A 17,149-nucleotide genomic window follows, 5' to 3' on the forward strand; every position below is an offset into this window, starting at 1 on the left:
GCAAATTCACAGGCTCTGGGGGTTAGGGCATGGGTATCTTTGGGGGAGCCATTACTCAGCCTGCTACAGATAAGCTTTTATCAGACACAAGTTTCAAATTTGGATGATAGCCACTCACCCTCCTACTCCACTCCTTTACGGATCGGGTCTGACATCACTCTTCTTGGCGTCCGTGCACACACGACTCACAAGTACTGGGGAGCCAAAGCCTGTGAGGTCACCCTGGGCCAGTGAGGGATGGGAGCTCTCACTCCCACTTTTTGTCCCCTGGGTGGACAGCTCTGAGACTGGTTTTAGAAAGCTCCACAGAAGGTTCCACAGGAGCAAGCACCGGCCACCCAGAGCAGTGGCCAAGTCGAAAACACATCCTCGTGGGGCGCCTGGGTGGCTCAGTCGGTTGAGCGTCCGACTCTTGATCTCAGCTCAGGTCATGATCTCAGTATTGTGGGTTAGAACGCCGTCATCAGGCTCTACATTCAACAGGGAGTCTGCTTGAGATTCTCTCTTTCCCTCTCCTTCTGCACTCTCCTCCCCCCCAGAAAAGAAAAAAACATCCTCATATCGTCTTTTCCTCCTTTACATTTTCACCTCCCCGCCCTTACTCCTGTCCCTGGGATGACGTCCCAAATAAGTTCCTTACATGCAAACCCCTGTCTTACACTCTGTTTCCAGCAGAGCCTAGATTAGAACAACAACAAAAGGCTCTTGGAAATTAAGAACATGATCACTGAAATGAAAACACAAAAATGTGAAGAGAAAAAAATTACAGAACTATCTTAGAAATTGGAGCCAAGAAGAAAAAAAGTGAGGCAGAAAAAAAGGGGGGGAGAGAAAGGATAAGAAAAGCAGTTCAAGATTTGGAATACAGGAATTCCAGAAAACGGAAAATGAAGTCGAAGAAATTATCAATCAGATGACCTAAGAAATATTTGGGGAATTAAAGGACGTGAGTATCCAGACTGGAAGGGCCCTCCTAGTGCCGTGTATGGCGCGTGAAAGTCGACCAAGTATCAAAACCAGTGACGCTGGAATTTCAGAACTGTGCGGGCAAAGAAAAGATCCTAGAGGGAAAGAGGGGTTCTTTGAAAAGGCTCTAGCATCAGAATGCTTTGGACTTGGGGGGCCTGGCTGGCTCATTTGGAAGACGGTGCGACTCTTACTCTTGGGGTCCTGAGATTACTTAAATAAATAAACTTAAAAAAAAAAAAAGAATGGCTTTGGACTTGTCAGTGGCGGTCCTAGAAACCAGGAGATCACGGAACAAGGCCATCACACCTCTGAAGGAAAATTCTTTCCATTCTGGAATGTTGCATTAATTAATGGGAAACCTAGAATAAAGATGCTTTCCAGACACACTTAGATTATGTTTTACTGAAGTAACAACCTCCCAATCTCAGTACCTTGAAAGCAGTTGAATTTTTTGCTCAAATTGGAGCTGTGGCTCCGCGATCCTGCTCCTACCCAATGTCTTGGCTCCAGCATCGAGGAGGAAAGAGCAAAATCTCACAACAGCTCTCAAAGCCTCTGCTCAGATGTCCTGTTGTATTCTATGATCAGAGCAAGCGGCATGTCCAAGCCCAGCGTCAGTGACCTGGGCGATTATATTCATCTGCGGGGAGGCACTCCCTGGAGATCACTAAGCAAAAGGCAGGAATCCCTGAGAACAGAAACCTACACGATGTCTCAGAACTTTACAAGAATCAATCAGGGATGCGCCCCTCCAAAACCTTAACGGGGTGAGCCAAGGAAGAGGGGGAAGGGGGTGCAGGAAGCAGATACCTAACAGGAGAGCCCCGAAAGGATCCCCAGGAGGGGTGAAGGGGAGCCCGGCTGCGGTGGTGGCCCAGGCGTGGAGCAACCAGACCAAATGAGGCAGGTCAGAAGTCTCCGGAGGCACTTTAAAAAAATGAACTCGAAGGAAATCCAACATGAATGAATTTACTATTGAGGGGTTGGTGTTTGAAGTAGGGGCTGATCCACAGGGAAAAATTATGCAAAATTCAAAAATATTAATGTTAGGGGAAACGTGTTAAACAGGAAAAGAAAATTAATCGTGGTTCTATAGATCAGCGCTGAATTGCCTTCGGAACACTGAAAACACTGAGTAATGATACCACTAAAACTATTTGGGGGGCTGGGGGGGAGGATGGGAGTCCATGGAGTGACGTCAGTTGAAGAAAGAGCTAATTTCCGTATCCGTTGATGTCTTCAACCATCTCAGTGCTTGAGATGTGAGTGGGAAAAAAAGAAACAAATGTAAATACACAAATATAAAAAGAATCCACTAGAAGGGTTAAACCTGGTTTTTACTCTTTCAGGAGAATGGGGGCTGGCGGTAAAATGGTGAGAAGGGCTGAAACTGCTGTTGTCTTAAACACCTCACAGACCCAGCTGATGCTTCAAATAATTGATTAAAACACCAGGTTTAAATAAGACACCCCCCCCCCACCCCGTCTGTTCAAAATGGGAACCAAATTATTTTCATAGTTGAGCTGGCATAGAAAAGATGCAGTGTTCAGTGCAGACCCATAGAGGGCCCAAGAGAGCCTTTCCCGCCTTGGAAGTTTGTGGGCTTGTCAGGTTCTTCCTTCTGTTGACCTCTGATCTTCACACAGTTGTATCCTTGATCATTGCTCTGGAAGCCCTGAGAGTAGGGTACAGTCAGGGAACCAGGGACACCTGGGAGAAAGTGGTGTGGAGAGTCAGTGTGAAATCATTTAGAAGAGCTTTGGGGATCGGTGAGTAATAATCTATCCTTCCTCCTTCCTGGGCCACGGGGAACATGCTTTAAAATCCAACAAATTGTATCTCTCCTCTTTGCATTCTTTATAAATGTAAAATCTATACGAAATCTAAGATTCTTTTCTATTAGTAGTAACTCAGCACATAGGACATATTATGTATTATGTTGTCATTCCTGATATCCCCAACAGATACCTTTGCAAATTATCTTGTGTATGGTACGTGGGCAAGTTTCTAGAAACTGGGGATTCTGCTTGCGTTTTATTTATTGGTGGGTTCGTTGGTAGCACCATATGCTGACAGATGACTGGTAAATATACTTGACTATAAAAATGATGAGAAGACGCAGAGTTGAAACTATTCTATATAATTAATATTCTTGCAAAAGTCTCTTTGTCTGGAACCTTTTGTAAAATACCTATTTGGCATCCCCACCCCCACGTCTTAATGTCCCAGTGGATTTGTAATCCGTTCATCTTGCAGTAATGAGTAGTGGGCGCTCTGCCCTTTTGAGAATCTAATTGTCATGAAATGCAGGCAGGATCTGATGCAATCAGTAAGCTCTCGATGGGTGTCTGGTAAAGGAATTTATTGGTAAGCATGGGGAGTGTCCAGATAGCAGACTGGGTAGGGCAGGAGCCCGGTAGTGAATAAGAGCGAAGGAAAAGCTTGAGTTGAGGAGAGAAAGGAACAGCAGTTTATGGGAATTGATCCAAGCCCGGAATTTGCAAGAGCACAAGCCAGGCTTTAGAACCTACAGGGAAAAGCAATGAATCTGGAGGGTCCAGGGACCTCAGAAAACAATATTTTTAAGTTAATTTTTATTTTTCTTTATTTTTAAAGATTTTATTTAGTTATTTGAGAGAGAGGGATAGCGAGAGAGAGCACAAAGGTTGGGGAGCCTAACGCCGGGCTCGATCCCAGGACCCCAGGATCATGACCTGAGCCAAAGGCAGATGATTAACTGACCGAGCCACCAGGCGCCCCCAAGTTAATCTTTACTTTTATCCCTGCACATTGTTCTTAAAAAAATAAAATGATCAAGGCTTAGAATAAAATAGAACAATCCCCCATCACTCATTTTTCTTATTCTACCTTCCAAGCCTTTTAGCATTTATTTCTGTCTGTCTAAATGACAGACTTATAATCCATATTTCCAGGTTTGTCAATTTTGGGCATTCTCTATTGATTTTCTGCAGATGAAGGCCAGATACCTCTTAGGCTGCCCCTGCGCCTCCCCATTTGGTCATAGGAGCTTTCTGCTAAGTCAGTAGTTTCCACAATCACGGCTACGGGGATACTGCCCAGTGCAGAGCCGAGCAGCGCACCATGATTACACTTTCTCTCCTGAACAACTTTGTTTTTCTTGTAATTATTCCATTTTACCCTTTGCTTATTTTCCCATGTTCCTTTCTTTAGTTTTTTCCCCAAATACGCCATCAGATCTGACGAGTGTCTATTCATATTATTTTCCAAAAGCTTAATTCTATCAGTTAACGTATTAATTCCTTCTTTTCCCTGGAGACCTGCCTCCCGGCGCCCCGTGTAGACAGGTTGCTCTCCTAGCCTGCTGCCGCTCCTCTGTATTAGACCCCCTGCTCCTGGTCACCATGTCCTCCCCTTCGTCATTTACACCCTCGTTTTGCTGGAGCACATCTGCTAGTTACATCTCAAGAGAGGGTACGCCAGAAGTGAAAAGGCTTTTTTAGCCCTTGCATGTGTTATTGTTGTTTTTTCTGTTTTGTTTTGTTTTCGCATGTGTCTTTTTGCCCTTGTACTTCATTTTGGAATTCTCTTGGAGACAATGTCCCTCCAGCTTTTGAAGGCCTTGTGTCCCTACCTTATGGTATCAGTGTTACTGCTAAGAAGACCGAGACATTCTGACTACTGTTTGTGTTGACCTCTTTATGTTTTCATTTTTCTGTCTAGGAGGTTTGTTTTTTTTTTCCTCTCTCTCTAGGAGTTTTTAGGAGCTTATCTTTTCTTTAGTATTCTGGAAGTTCATGATGACTTGCATTGGTGTGGTTCTGGTTTTTTATTGAGTCCTTTCAATCTGGAGACTCTGGTCCTTTGGTTTGGGAAATACTCTTGGATTATTTCTTTATAGTTACTTCCTTCTCTCTAAATTCTTTTTTCTCTCTCTCTTTTAAAAACTTTATTTATTTATTTGAGAGAGAGAGCAAGTGAGAGAGCTAGCATGAGCAGGGGGGATGATGGTGCAGGGGCAGAAGGAGAGGGAGAAGCAGACTCTCCGTGGAGCAGGGAGCCCGATGTGGGACCTGATCCCAGGACCCCGAGATCATGGCCTGAGCCGCAAGCAGACACTTCAACCGACTGAGCCACCCAGGCGCCCCTTATTCTCCCCTGTGGGACTCACGTTAGTCCGGTCATTTCCTGGATACATCTTCCGATTTGCTTTTCCTCCCTCCCTCCCTCCCTTCCTTCCTTTTTCTTTTCCCCCACCATCTATCTCTTTGATTTGTGTTCTGTTTTTCTGGGAGAATTCCTCAACTCCGTGCTCTGACTTTTCTGTGAAAAATGTTATTTCAGAAAGTGTTTTCTAATTGTCTGAATGCTCCTTTTCTCTGTTGCCTCCTGTTGCTGCTTCATAAATACAATGCATTTCTTATCTCTGTGGATATGACAGTTTCTTCTGTTGCCTGCGAGCACTTTCTTTCTGTGCTTTGCCTTTCATGTCAGGCTTTCCCCAAGCGTCTGATCTTTTACTATCTAGGCCTGAGACCCTGAAACGCCAGTTGGCGGCTCCGTGTGAGGGGCGGGCGGTAAGCCCAGCTGGCGTCGGTGGAGGGCGGTCAGACGGGAGCCAGGGGCCCCCAGAGGTCATTATCTGTGGCTCTTTGCCCGGGAACTGCTCGGTTATTTCAGAGGCCGACCCTCCACTTCCTGCCTGGGGGTTAGTACCCGGAGGCAGTGTTGTGCGAACCCACAGCAGGAAGGGGCTGAGGAGGGACTCACAGCTCAGCGTGAACGCTTTCACTCCATTCTCCTGTGTTCTGTCAGGCGCCCCATCCCTGTCCTACTTGTGCCGAGTGTCCCTCCCCTGAGTGCGAAACCTCTCTGTTCAGTTTCAGAACAGAAACCCCTGACCTGCCAAGATAGGCAGATCAGAGGGCTTGGAGTGAGAACCAGGGACAGGGGCTATAACTTCTTATACAGACTTTAATCCTTCCAGGGTTCCCCTCCCCTTTTTTTTTGGCAATAAAACACATATAACATAAAATTTGCCATCTAAACCATTTTAAAGATTTATTTATTTATTTTAGAGAGAGAGCACAAGGGAGAGAGAGAGAGAGAGCACATGCAGGGGAGGGACAGAAGGAGAGAGAAAGAGAGAGAGAGAGAGAGAGAGAATCTCAAGCAGACTCCCCGCTGAGCACAGAACCCCATGTGGGGCTCGATCTCATGACCCCGAGATCATGACCCGAGCCGAAACCAAGAGTCAGTCACTTAACTGACTGAGCCACCCAGGCGCCCCTCACCATTTTTAAGTGTCCATTTAAGTGATATTCGGTTGATTCCTTCGCTGTACAGCCATCACCACCGTCCACCTGCAGGACGCTTTTCATCCTGCAAGAGTGAAAACCTCTACTCATGAAGCAGTAACGCCCCATGACTGAGTCTTTGCAGTGCATGCTTGCCGTGCGGGGACGCTCAGGGTGTGTGGCGGACCGCTGTTCCCCTCGCCACCCACATCCCTGCTTTCAGAGGCTCCTCATGCCTTTAGCTCCCAAGACTTTGCAGGGCTGTAGGGTAGGTGCTGGCAAACTTTTCCTGGAAAGGACCAAATAATTCATTTTTTAGGCTTTATGGGTAACTGCTCATCTCTGCTATTGTGGCCATAGACAATAGGCAAACAAGTACAGCCTTGCTTCGGTAAAACTATTTACAAAAGTAAGTTGCAGGTCAGATTTAGCCCTGGCTATAGTTTGCTGATCCCGGCAGGTCTAGAGCAAGAGTGTGCCTGCTTTCCAGTTGTAGAAAGGTTTTCAGCTTTATTTGTTTTTTGCTGAATCAATCACCCGACTTTCCACTGTACAAAAACTCGACATTTCTCCTCTGCTTGTCACCTTTTCTCTCGTTCACTTCGTCCCTGTGGAACATACAGCTTTTTTAAAATCCCTCTGTAGTTATTGTCATGTTGTTTTTGGTAACTGAGATAAATGCGTATGTTTGAGCCACAATTTTTTAAAAGATCTATTTATTTATTTGAGGGGATGGGGGTGCACAGAGAGGGGCCGAGGGAGAGGGAGAGAGAGTCCTAAGCAGACTCCGTGCTGAGTGTGGAGCCTGACCTGGGGATCTGGATCTCATGACCCTGAGATTACAACCTGAGCTGAAACCAAGAGCTGGTCACTTAATCGACTGAGTCACCCAGGTGCCCCTCCCTGATCCGCAAGTTTTTAAGCTTTTTATTTCAAAATAATTCCAAGCTCACAGTAAAGTTGTTGCAAGAATAGTATAAAGAGCTCCCAAACACTCTTTACCGGTTACTAATTGTTAATATTTTGCAACATTTCCTTTATGATTCTCCCTCGATAGATAGATGATAGATAGATGATAGATAGATAGATAGATAGATAGATGATAGATAGATGATAGATAGATAGATAGATAGATAGATAGATAGATGATGATAGATAGATGATAGATAGATAGATAGATAGATAGATAGATAGATAGATAGATGATAGATAGATAGATGATAGATAGATAGATAGATAGATAGATAGATAGATAGATAGATAGATAGAACCGTTTCAGACCTGGTGTTCTGTTAGTCCTTAAATACTTCAGCGTATGTTTTCCTAAGATCACAGAGATTCACTTAGAAAAAATTCAATTCTCACAATCAAGATATTTAACATTTATAATCTATTGTTTAATCTATAGAGCTTCCTCAGATGTCCCCAGGAAATCCTTTCTAGAACTGTTCCCAGCCCAGGGCCCAGTCCAGATAGAGCACTGCAGTTGTTTTTCACGATTCGTTGGCCTTTCAACGAGAAACAGTTTCTCAGCCTTGTTTTGTGTTTCATGACACTGACATTGTTTTGACACGGACATTTTTGGAGATACGGGCCATTAGTTTCTAGAATGTTACTTTATTTGGTTTTTGACTGATGTTTCCTCATGTGTGCATTTTTGACATGAAGAATCTTGTTTCCTTGGTGGTGAATCAGGAACTGATCTACAATTTTTATTTAAAATCGTCCCCTCCCCCAAGTTATTTTTCATTCTACCCGATGTCCCTGGAAACTCTCCAGAGTTTATCCAGAGAAACAGCCTTTGTTCTGGTTTTTAAAAATACACAATATATTCTAGAGGTCACATTATACCCACCCTTTTGCTTCATAAACCTTTGGGTGGCTTTTGACCGAAAGCAGTGGAAATCTGTCTAAACTTCGGCCTGCCGAGTTGGACTGTGTGGCTTATTTATTTATGGACTGCCTATATACGGATTGTACTTTGAAATATCCCACACTATCTGATATTTAATATTCTAATGCTGGATGGGTGATGTAACCAAGGAGGAGGACCTTAGGATACAGGCGTGAGCCCTGAGGTTATGATGTCGCTGTGGTTATTTTATATAAAAATACCCGCTTTGCCAAAATATAATTCACATACTATACAATCGACCCTCTTAAAGTGTCCAGATCAATAGTTTTAGGTATATTCACAGAGTTGTGGTCATGTAGTCATCACCAGGATCTAAATTTATTTTTTTAAGGTTTTATTTATTTATTTGCCAGAGAGAGAGAGAGAGCACAAGCAGGAAGACCTGCAGGCAGAGGGAAAGGGAGAAGCAGACTCCCAGCTGAGCAGGGAGCCTGATGGGATGTGGGGCTCTATCCCAGAACCCTGGGATCAGGACCCCAGGGGCCTAAGGCAGACACTTAACCCACTGAGCCACCCAGGCACCCTACCAGGATCTAATTTTAAAAAGTTTTCATCATCACTGCCGTTTTAAGAATAACAGCAAATTTGAGCCCCTTGGTGAAATGGCCAGAGCTGCTGTTTAGCCCGGCTCTGTGCCACAACGGATAGCGCATTGGATTTCTAGACCGAGCTGCTGTTTGAAAGATTTAGGGGAAGGATGGAGGGGGGGTAACAGACGGCAAGTTTTGAACTTTGAGTGCAGAGCTGCCCTGGACCGCAGGGTGACGAAGGGCTTTTGCACGTCGGATGCAGGAAGGCATCCTGTCCAGGGCTGCTGCACCAGCAAAGGCCCCGACGCGGCGATGAGTCGTGCGTCCGCTGGCCAGAAGCAGCCCCTCTCCCTAAAGGCAGAGTCCTGGACCCGGGTGAGCGGCCAGGCCGGAGGCCGGTCCCCAGCATCCCGCTCTCCGCGACAGGCCCTTTTCCGGCTGAGGCCTGAGGGTGCCGGGCGCGAGGAAAGCCGCCTCCCGGGCGCAGGAGCGAGGCGCTGGGGGGTCGCAAGGAGGAAAGCAGGGCGGTCCACGGGCGAAGGTCTGCGATCAGTGCCCGTGGGACGAGTCAGGGGAGCCCCAGCCCCCACCCCTTCCGAGTCGGCGCCGCAGACCCCGGTCCTTGCTGGAAAGACCTCGGAGCCGCACCTGCCCCCATCCAGACGACTGTGTTTGTTCTTAAGTTGCCCAGCGCGCCCGCGCCCACACGGGTGCGAGGTGCAGGGGCCGCGAAGCGCTGGAGGAAAGAAACGGGAAGGACGCCTTTGACCCCGGAGTCAGCCGACCCAGGGGTGCCCCGAATCGCTCCAGGTCCCTAAACGCCTCGGCTCCGAGTGTGCGCCCGGGTCCGCGGGCCGCACTTGGAGGCGCCCTTTTCCCCAGCAGGGGCGCAGCCCGGGGCGTGCGACGGGACCTTTCCGGGCCGCTGTTGTAGCAGGGGCGGGGCGGGACTGAACAGGGTCCTCGGGAGGCCCTGGGTCCGACCCCGGACCGCCCCTTGGGGGCCGAGCCTGGGCGGGGTCAGCGCAGGGCGGCCCGAGCCAGCAGAGCGGAGTCCAAGGCACCGCGAGCCAGCTGCCGCCGCCGGATCCTGGGGGCCTGGGAGACGACGACGTAAGGGGGCGCGGGAGCGCGGGAGGGCGCGAGTTCGCGGGTGTGGGTGCGCGGGGCGGGGTGCGAGGGCGCGGTTGCGGGGGGCCAAGGAGGAGAGCGTGTGGGGCGCGAGGGGTGAAGGGGGCGAGTGTGGGGGCGCGGTTGCAGGGGGCCGAGGAAGGGAGGGTGTGGGGCACGGGGGGTGAGGGGGAGCGAGTGTGGGGGCGCGAGGTGTGAAGGGGGCGAGTGTGGGGGCCCGGCTGCGGGGGCCGGGTGTGGGGGCGCGGGCCGCAGCGGGGCTTGCAGGCAGATGACTTGCTCATGCCTCGGGGGCCCGCAGCTGCACGGGGACCGAGGGCTTGGCGCGCCCACGCCTGGCCCCCTCCGCCCCCCGGGGATTCAGGTGCGCGCGGCTCGGGCAAGAGGCCCGAGCAGGCCCTGCGAGCGCGCTCGGGCCGGGGAGGGGGGGGCAGGGAGGGGAGCGGGAGGAGCGCGGGGGGGGTCCTCAGGCCCCCCACTCCCCGAGAGTATTGCTTCCAGGGTGCGTCGCGCCCCGCAGTGAAATACTCTTGTTGGTCGCCGGAGTCCGAAAACCTGTGTCAAATCTCGCAGCTGGAGTGTGATTTCTGCCCTCCCTGTCCGCCGCCCGGTGTCCCCTCCTGCCCCTCGCTCTGCGCCTGGGAGAGAAGGCCTACCCGCCGCGCAGCTAGGGGGAGGCCAGGGCTTAGGGGCAGAGCTCCTGCAATCCTGGGGTGCTAAGTTTGACTTCTCTAAAGCTGCGCGGCCGGCTGGCCCTCCCGCCTCCCACAGGCTGAGCCTGGGGCTCCGCAAAGCCTGCACGGGCAGACACCCCTCTCCCGGGCCTGGCAGCTCTGCTAGGGCTCTGCACCCCCACCCCGGGGAGGGGGGAGCAGGGGAGGGGCTGCTGTGCATTTGACATCTCTGCCCTCAGCTCAGCGCCTTTGCTTGGGCTGATGAGCTCTGCGGGAAATTGCTGAGGTCTGCGGCCGCTCTGCCGCCGCCCCTGAATCCAGCAGCTCCGAACCTCAGGGATTCTCAGGAAGCCCCCGCTCCAGAAAGTAACATTGGCTTCTTCTGTGATGCTCGCCTCCTTCAGGGCCTAGCCCCACTGGGTCTGACTTAGCAAAAAGTTCTGAGATTGTTCGGCACTGGGTAATCCCCCCTCCAAATCTCCCCACCTAGGAGGGCTGTGTGAGGACTGCTTTGTGTTTCCCTGAGGACGTGTGGGCAGTGCTCAGGGACCACCCTCTGGCCCGGGCAGGGGGCTCCGCGGGGAACATGCCCTCACCAGGCTGGCAGGTTTCTCGAGGGAAAGGTGGAGGATAAAATAAACTTGTAAAATGTAAGGTACCTTAGAAGACAGTAAAACCCTGGAGAGAGAAGGGGTGTCAGGTGAAGGAGAGGCCTCCTTTGAGAGGTGATGTCTGAATAGTCCTGAAGAGCTACGAGTGGCAGATTGCCATCGGGGGTGACTGTGCACCAGGAGTGGCAGATTGCCATCGGGGGTGACTGTGCACCAAGCTGAAAGAAGAGCAAGAGCAAAGGCCCTGGGGCAGGAGCATTCCTGACACAGATAAGCTTTATCTCTGTTTTCTGAGTGTGGGCCTGGCTGCCACCAGGGCCTTTGGTGTGAATGACCTCCTGTGTAAACTGTACTGGCCCAGCTTGAGAGCAAGAGGACTCCAGAACTTTCTGCCGCCTGCCCCCCGCCCCCCACCCAGTTCCAGGAAAAGAAAGACCTCCACAGACACACAAACCGTAACTGCTCAGCAGGGCAGCCGGAGTGAACCTCCAGGCCGTCTGCTCCAGCCCTTGTGCTCCCGTGGGCTTGAGGCACTCTCTGGTACCGGCTTGCAGGAACAGGGTGTCTGTTGAAAGTGGTTGAATGCGCTGGGCAGAGGGGCCTGTCTGAGGCTCCCACTGGAGCTCCCAGGGAGCCCCGGCCATGGACGGAAGGGCCCCACAGGCCCCAGGCTTGGGAGGTGCTCCCCAGGCACCGAATTCTCCTCAGCATTCTGGCCCAGGCCCAGACCCGAGGAGGCCGGGTTGCCCAGACCCCATTCCTCTGTTCTTGAGTGGAGGTGCTCAGAGAGGCGGGGCGCAGCTGGGCGCCCAGAATAAGGGGGGGCTCCGTGGGAGCTGCGGGCCGCTGTTGAGGGGAGAGCGCCAAGGCCGCGCACTCGGGGCCGGAGTGCGCACAGAGCGGGCAGGCGTGGTTTGCGGGGCCCCTAGGAGCTCATGCCCAGAACCCACTTCTGGAAGGGCTCTCGACCCTATCATCGGTAATTCCTTCCTCTGAGGTAATATAGTGATGCGGAAGGCGAGTTGGCTAGAAAGAGGAGAGGACGCATGTCCTAGCTGTGCCATCAGCGTGTCCCCTCCCCAGACCTCACCGGTAAAATGACAGGGTTGGGTTATTCAATGTGCAAGTGCCCCAGAGCTCTCGTATGTGATGGCTGTGCGGTTCAGAAGTCCAAATGGATCTTCAGGGAAGGAAACATGTCAGTGGGGAGCGGTCAGTTTTGATGGGGCCTGGGGGGGGCCTGTCACCTACACCAGGTCCGCAGACGCAGCTGTAAACGGAGTGACGGCCGCGGCCCCAGGCTGTGGGGCAAACCCTCGGACAGAGGGCAGGGGCTCAGGATTGGAGCAGACGTGTCCTTGCTGGGCCAGCCGGCCCCCTGGGGTCACCTGGGGTCTCTTGGGGCCACACACACCCCCCGCCGGTGGGTGTTCCTGGGCCAGCCCTGAACTTCAGGATCAGAGGCTCCAGGGTGCTGTGTGGAGAGGGTTGGGGGTGCGGCAGGGAGAAGGCCCCCGAGCAGTTCCGCAAGAGGGGACCCAAACTTTGCCAAGGATCCAGCCCCCTGCCTTCCCTGAGGGAGAAGAGCGGCGTGTGCTCCAGGGAACCTCCCTCTCGCCAAGGAGAGAACACGCAGTCCCATCCTTGGTATACGACCAACACACTCGGTGCAAACCGAGTTCAAACTGGTGTTTTTACTTTCATCAAGCTGTGTTTACCTTCCTGAGGGCGGTCACAGTTTACCCTTCCTTCCCCCCCCCCCTGCAGTCCAGCCGGGGCCTTCCCCCAGCCAGGCTCTCAGACCTAGCGTGGACGCCCCACTCGGTCCGGCTGCCTCAAAGGCTCCCTCTCCGAGGCCTTGCTGGAAATACTCCCATTAGGGAGTATTGTCTCGGAGCAGTTCAGAGACATTCCAGAAGATTCTATAGCTGACCCACAAAGGGGGAGGAACAGGAGGTCCCTGGGTTGGGAACAGGAGCTTTTGCTGCCTTTACCTTTGGGGAAGATTGATCAACTGACTGAATTCAGGTGTCTTCTCGGTGGGTCCACACGGTGATGTGTGCAGCACAGGGAGTCTGACTCTCTTACGAAGGCTTTTGGGGGAAATGGATGTACTTTTCTGCTTTCCCGGGTTTTTGTTCGGCTGTGGCAGGATCTACTTGCTGGGCCACATGGTCGCTGCGAGGAGGCAGGAGCAGGCAGGCCCAGCCACGGGGCGCGGGAAGGCGGCCTTGTCCCTGCCCGGTTCTGTGCCCGCCTCCCTCCCTGCTGCTCAGTCCGCGAGGACCTGCCACTGAATCCAGAAGTATTTTTAGCCTTTTGCAACTTTTTATTCCTTTCTGCTACCCAGACATTGCCACAAGCAAACTAACCCCCACCAAGATACCAGCAGCCCAGAACATTCCTGCGTGCCCTGACCCTCGTCCTTAGGGCCGCCCTCCATGAAGCATGGGGCCTTTCACTACATTCCAGAGGAGAAAGCAGCTTAGGTTACTCAGCGGGGCCGCCGGCCAACAGTGCTATCGCCTTACACACCATTGAGGAAGCTTCCAGACCAGGGAGCACATTGTGGAGGGCTGGCCGACCTGGGGGGCAGAGGGGAAGGAGACCAAGTATGTGCAGTACAGCATTCCAGCATGCACAGCCCACTCCTTTCACCCTCTGGAACCGAGTCTTCTCTGCTCAGTAGTGATGCCAAGTGTTGAAATCCCACACAAGGTAAATGGCTGCTTCCTCAGAGGCAGTGAACTGTGCCCTACTCGGGTGTTTCTCTTGTAACTTAAGACCAGTAGAAAACTGGCCCAGTGCCCTGGGGCCACCCGGGGGATGGAGCAGGGCCTCCAGGGACCCAGCGTGGGGTGCGCCCCCCCTTGCATCACTCAGCTTCCGGCCTGCCTGGAGGGCTGTGTGGATGGGTCTGTGGTGGTCCTCAGCTCGGCTTAGTCTGCAGGTCCCCTGGGCCCTGTGCAGAAGCCCAGCCAGCCCCGCCAGGGGTCCTCCCTTCTCCCACCGAGACCCCCCACTGTGGTGGGTGCTGGGTGCCCCTCACTTTCTGCCTTCCCTCCTCAGCTCCCCATCTTGGTCCAGGTGGCACTTCCTCAGGGAAAGTGCTGGATAAGGATACCGGTTGGGGTCCCTCTCCCCCACCTGTCCTGATCTGGGGATTTAAAAACCCAAGTGAATCCCCGTGTGGGTGCATCGCCCCTTTACCTGAAGTGACTTTTTGAATTCCCCCAGTTCAGTGAGGCCTGGAGACATGGGGTCACTGGCCTGAAGTCGTGTGGCTGGTGGGCGGCCAGTGCCTGACCACCGGCCGGCTGGCTCCCAGCTCCGCAAGCTCTCATCCAACCATGAATCGTGTTCTGTCTGTCTACGCAAAGGCGTGAATAGAAAGTCAGTTTTGGGGGGTGGGGGACATGCTCCATGGCAGGCGGCGATCTGCAGGCCCAGAGCAGGGCTCCCCGCAAGACGCCTGCACCCCACCCCCACACTGTTCTTACTGCTCTTTCATTCTGCTTTGTTTTTGCCTGCAAACGACATTTTTCCTCTCCCTTGGGTGCTGGCTCCAGGCTGCTCTCCTAGGCTTTGCTCCAGGTCTTGCGGGGCGGGAAACATGGGCTGGCCCTGGGGCAGGGGTGCAGGGCGTGCTGCTCGGGCTGTCCCGGGCCTCGCCCATCCGGAGGCCCCGTCGGCCACTGGGGTCCTGGGGAGATGTCTGCGGGGGCAGGGGCTGTGCAGCTGGTCAGGGTGTCCCCCTCCCCCCAGGCTTTCCCCTCCATCCTGGGCCAGCCGCCCCCCAGGGTGATCTCGGCCCCAGCGAACAGGGCCTGGGGATTTCGGGGAATTTCGGGAAGCCCCATGGCTGGCGCTGGGACTGGGGCAGCTGTCAGCGATGCGTTGGCGGCAGGAACGTTCCCATTCTTCACTGCCTTGGCAGGCCAGCCCTGGAATGGAAGGGAAGCTATCTGTTTGTCCCTTCCCCCTGGATGTTCCTTTTGCCTTCCTCCAGAGAGGAGCTGCGAGCCTGGGAAGGGTGGCGAGGGGCCCGGGCCTGGGACAGCACGCCGACCCCCGAGCCCCACCTTTCTCTCTGGCCTGGCGTCAGAGGGGCCCGTGGTGCCACTGCTTCCCCCCTTATGCCCTGTGCCCCAGAGTTTTCGGTCAAGGCAGACTTCCCCCACAGGGAGCTAAGGTTCTCCCTCTCATGTGGGTCTGAGTCACAGTCAGGAAGCCATGAGCCCCGAGGGGCAGAGGGCGGAGTCCTCAAGGGGGAGGCCGAGCTGGGCCCCCTCGGTCTCTGTTCTTAAAGAGCAGCCTGCCCCCCCCCCCCGGGGTCCAAGGCCGGACGAGTAGCGCAGGGCTGGGGTTGGCGGCTGCGGCTCTGTGAGCGTAGGAGCAAGGGGTGGTGGTGAGGTCCTCCCACCTGCCTGGGTGCGAGGGAGGGGGGGTCTGCGAGGGCAGGCGGGCAGAGCCCCCCCGCATTGTATTCAGCAGGGTCCAGCGTCTGATCGTCATCTGCTTAGATCCAGAGCCCCGATATTTGCAGTCTGCCTGGCGTGCTGGCCGTCCACTCTTCCTTCCGGGGAAAGTCTGCCGCAGCGCCACCTGCCACCTCCCCAGCCCTGTCCCTGCATCTCAGGGCCCTCATCTTCAGAGGAGGCTGGGAAGTAGGCTCTGTCTGATTCCTCGAGAAGTCAGCCGTCTTTTGGTTCAAGAGTTCTAATAAGTTTAACACTGTCATTTGAAGGATTTTTAAATTCATTCATTCGACAAATACTTTCTGACCATCCAGTGCGTGCCCGACAGTGGGGACCAGAGGGGAGCTAAGGCAGACAGGGTGTCAACCCGCAAGGAACTTCCTTCCAGCGGGGGCGGCCTGTTGCGCAGAACCTTGAACAAACGTGACCAGGACATGGGCTAGGGATGAGAGGCGCACCGGGCTCCAAGAGGTCCGGGTAGGCTGCCGGGAGAAAGGACACCAGACTTGAAATCTGGAGAAGGAGCAGGAGTTAAGCAGTGAGACTGAGAGAGCCCGAAGGACCCCGAGAAGGTGGGGGTTGGGCCCAGAGAGGGCGAGGAGGGGCGAGGTGGGCAGCTCAGGCCGCTCGGGCCTTAAAGACTGAGCCGGTGTCCTCCTGTTCCCTGGAGCTATTCGAGGGTTCTAACGAGGCGTGGGACACGAGCAGGTGTGGATTTCCAGAAGGTCACTCTGGCTGCAGGGGATGGGGGGAGGGGGCAGAGCACGTGTGAGGGGCCCCGACGCGGCTTTGCTTTCGTCCACGGGAGGCGGTGGTGGAGGTGGATCTGAGACTATTATCTTGGAGGTGGGGCTGCTGAAACTGGCCGACAGGTTGCATCCACGTGGGTGGAGCACAGGCGGGGCTTCAAGGACGTCACCGGGCTTCGGGCTTCGGCGCGGCGTTCCAGAGGGGGGGTAGTGCCCGCTGCGGTGAGGGGGAGCCCCAGCGGAAGACAGAGGTGTAGGGGACGGGATCGCGGGGCCGTGGCACATGCAGCAGAGGACGGTTTGAGATACTCGGGAGCCGGTGCGTTGGCAGGTGGGCTTGGGGTCTGGGTTAGAACTACGCACATGTCTGTCGCCCACGCAGGTGGCAGCGGGAGCCCCGCGCGTGGAAAGGACGTCCGGTTTGGACACAGGTTCTCCGGCAGCCTGGCCAGCGTGGTTCACCCATGCGCTTCACATTTCCGCCAGGCCTGTGGCCCACAGAGGCCCACGGGCTTCCACATGGTCCTTTATCCCGACGGGGTCTCGGCCACCAGGAAGCCACAGAACGGAATCTCAGCCGCCGCTGCAGGAGTGCGTTCTGTGCGGCTCTGGCAAGGACAGGGCGTGTGACTCACTGTTGACACTGAGTCACAGGGAAGACTCTCGTCGCCCATGGTTTTCATGTAGTAAAAAATGTACGATTGTGTTGTTTTTGAGCAGATAGTACATGCGTTTGGTAAAAGATGGTTTTTTTTCCAAGGTACAAAAGCTTATTCAGTGCAAGGTTGTTCCCTCATGGGGCGCCTGGGCAGCTCA

General features: G+C 53.7%; 1 protein-coding gene across 1 annotated transcript in view; it reads left to right on the top strand.

The window, feature by feature from the left end:
* The first annotated feature begins 9,647 nt into the window (after nt 1–9,647).
* EPHX1 (epoxide hydrolase 1) overlaps nt 9,648–17,149 on the top strand; it is a 31,063-nt gene continuing 23,561 nt past the window's right edge. The window contains exon 1 of the mRNA XM_045796813.2: nt 9,648–9,803. The gene's annotated coding sequence lies outside the window, so the exon portion shown is untranslated. The remainder of the gene's footprint in view (nt 9,804–17,149) is intronic.

Source organism: Ursus americanus, chromosome 2 (genome assembly GCF_024610735.1).
Source record: "Ursus americanus isolate L20-20 chromosome 2, mUrsAme1.1.p, whole genome shotgun sequence".
NCBI classification, from domain to species: domain Eukaryota; kingdom Metazoa; phylum Chordata; class Mammalia; order Carnivora; family Ursidae; genus Ursus; species Ursus americanus.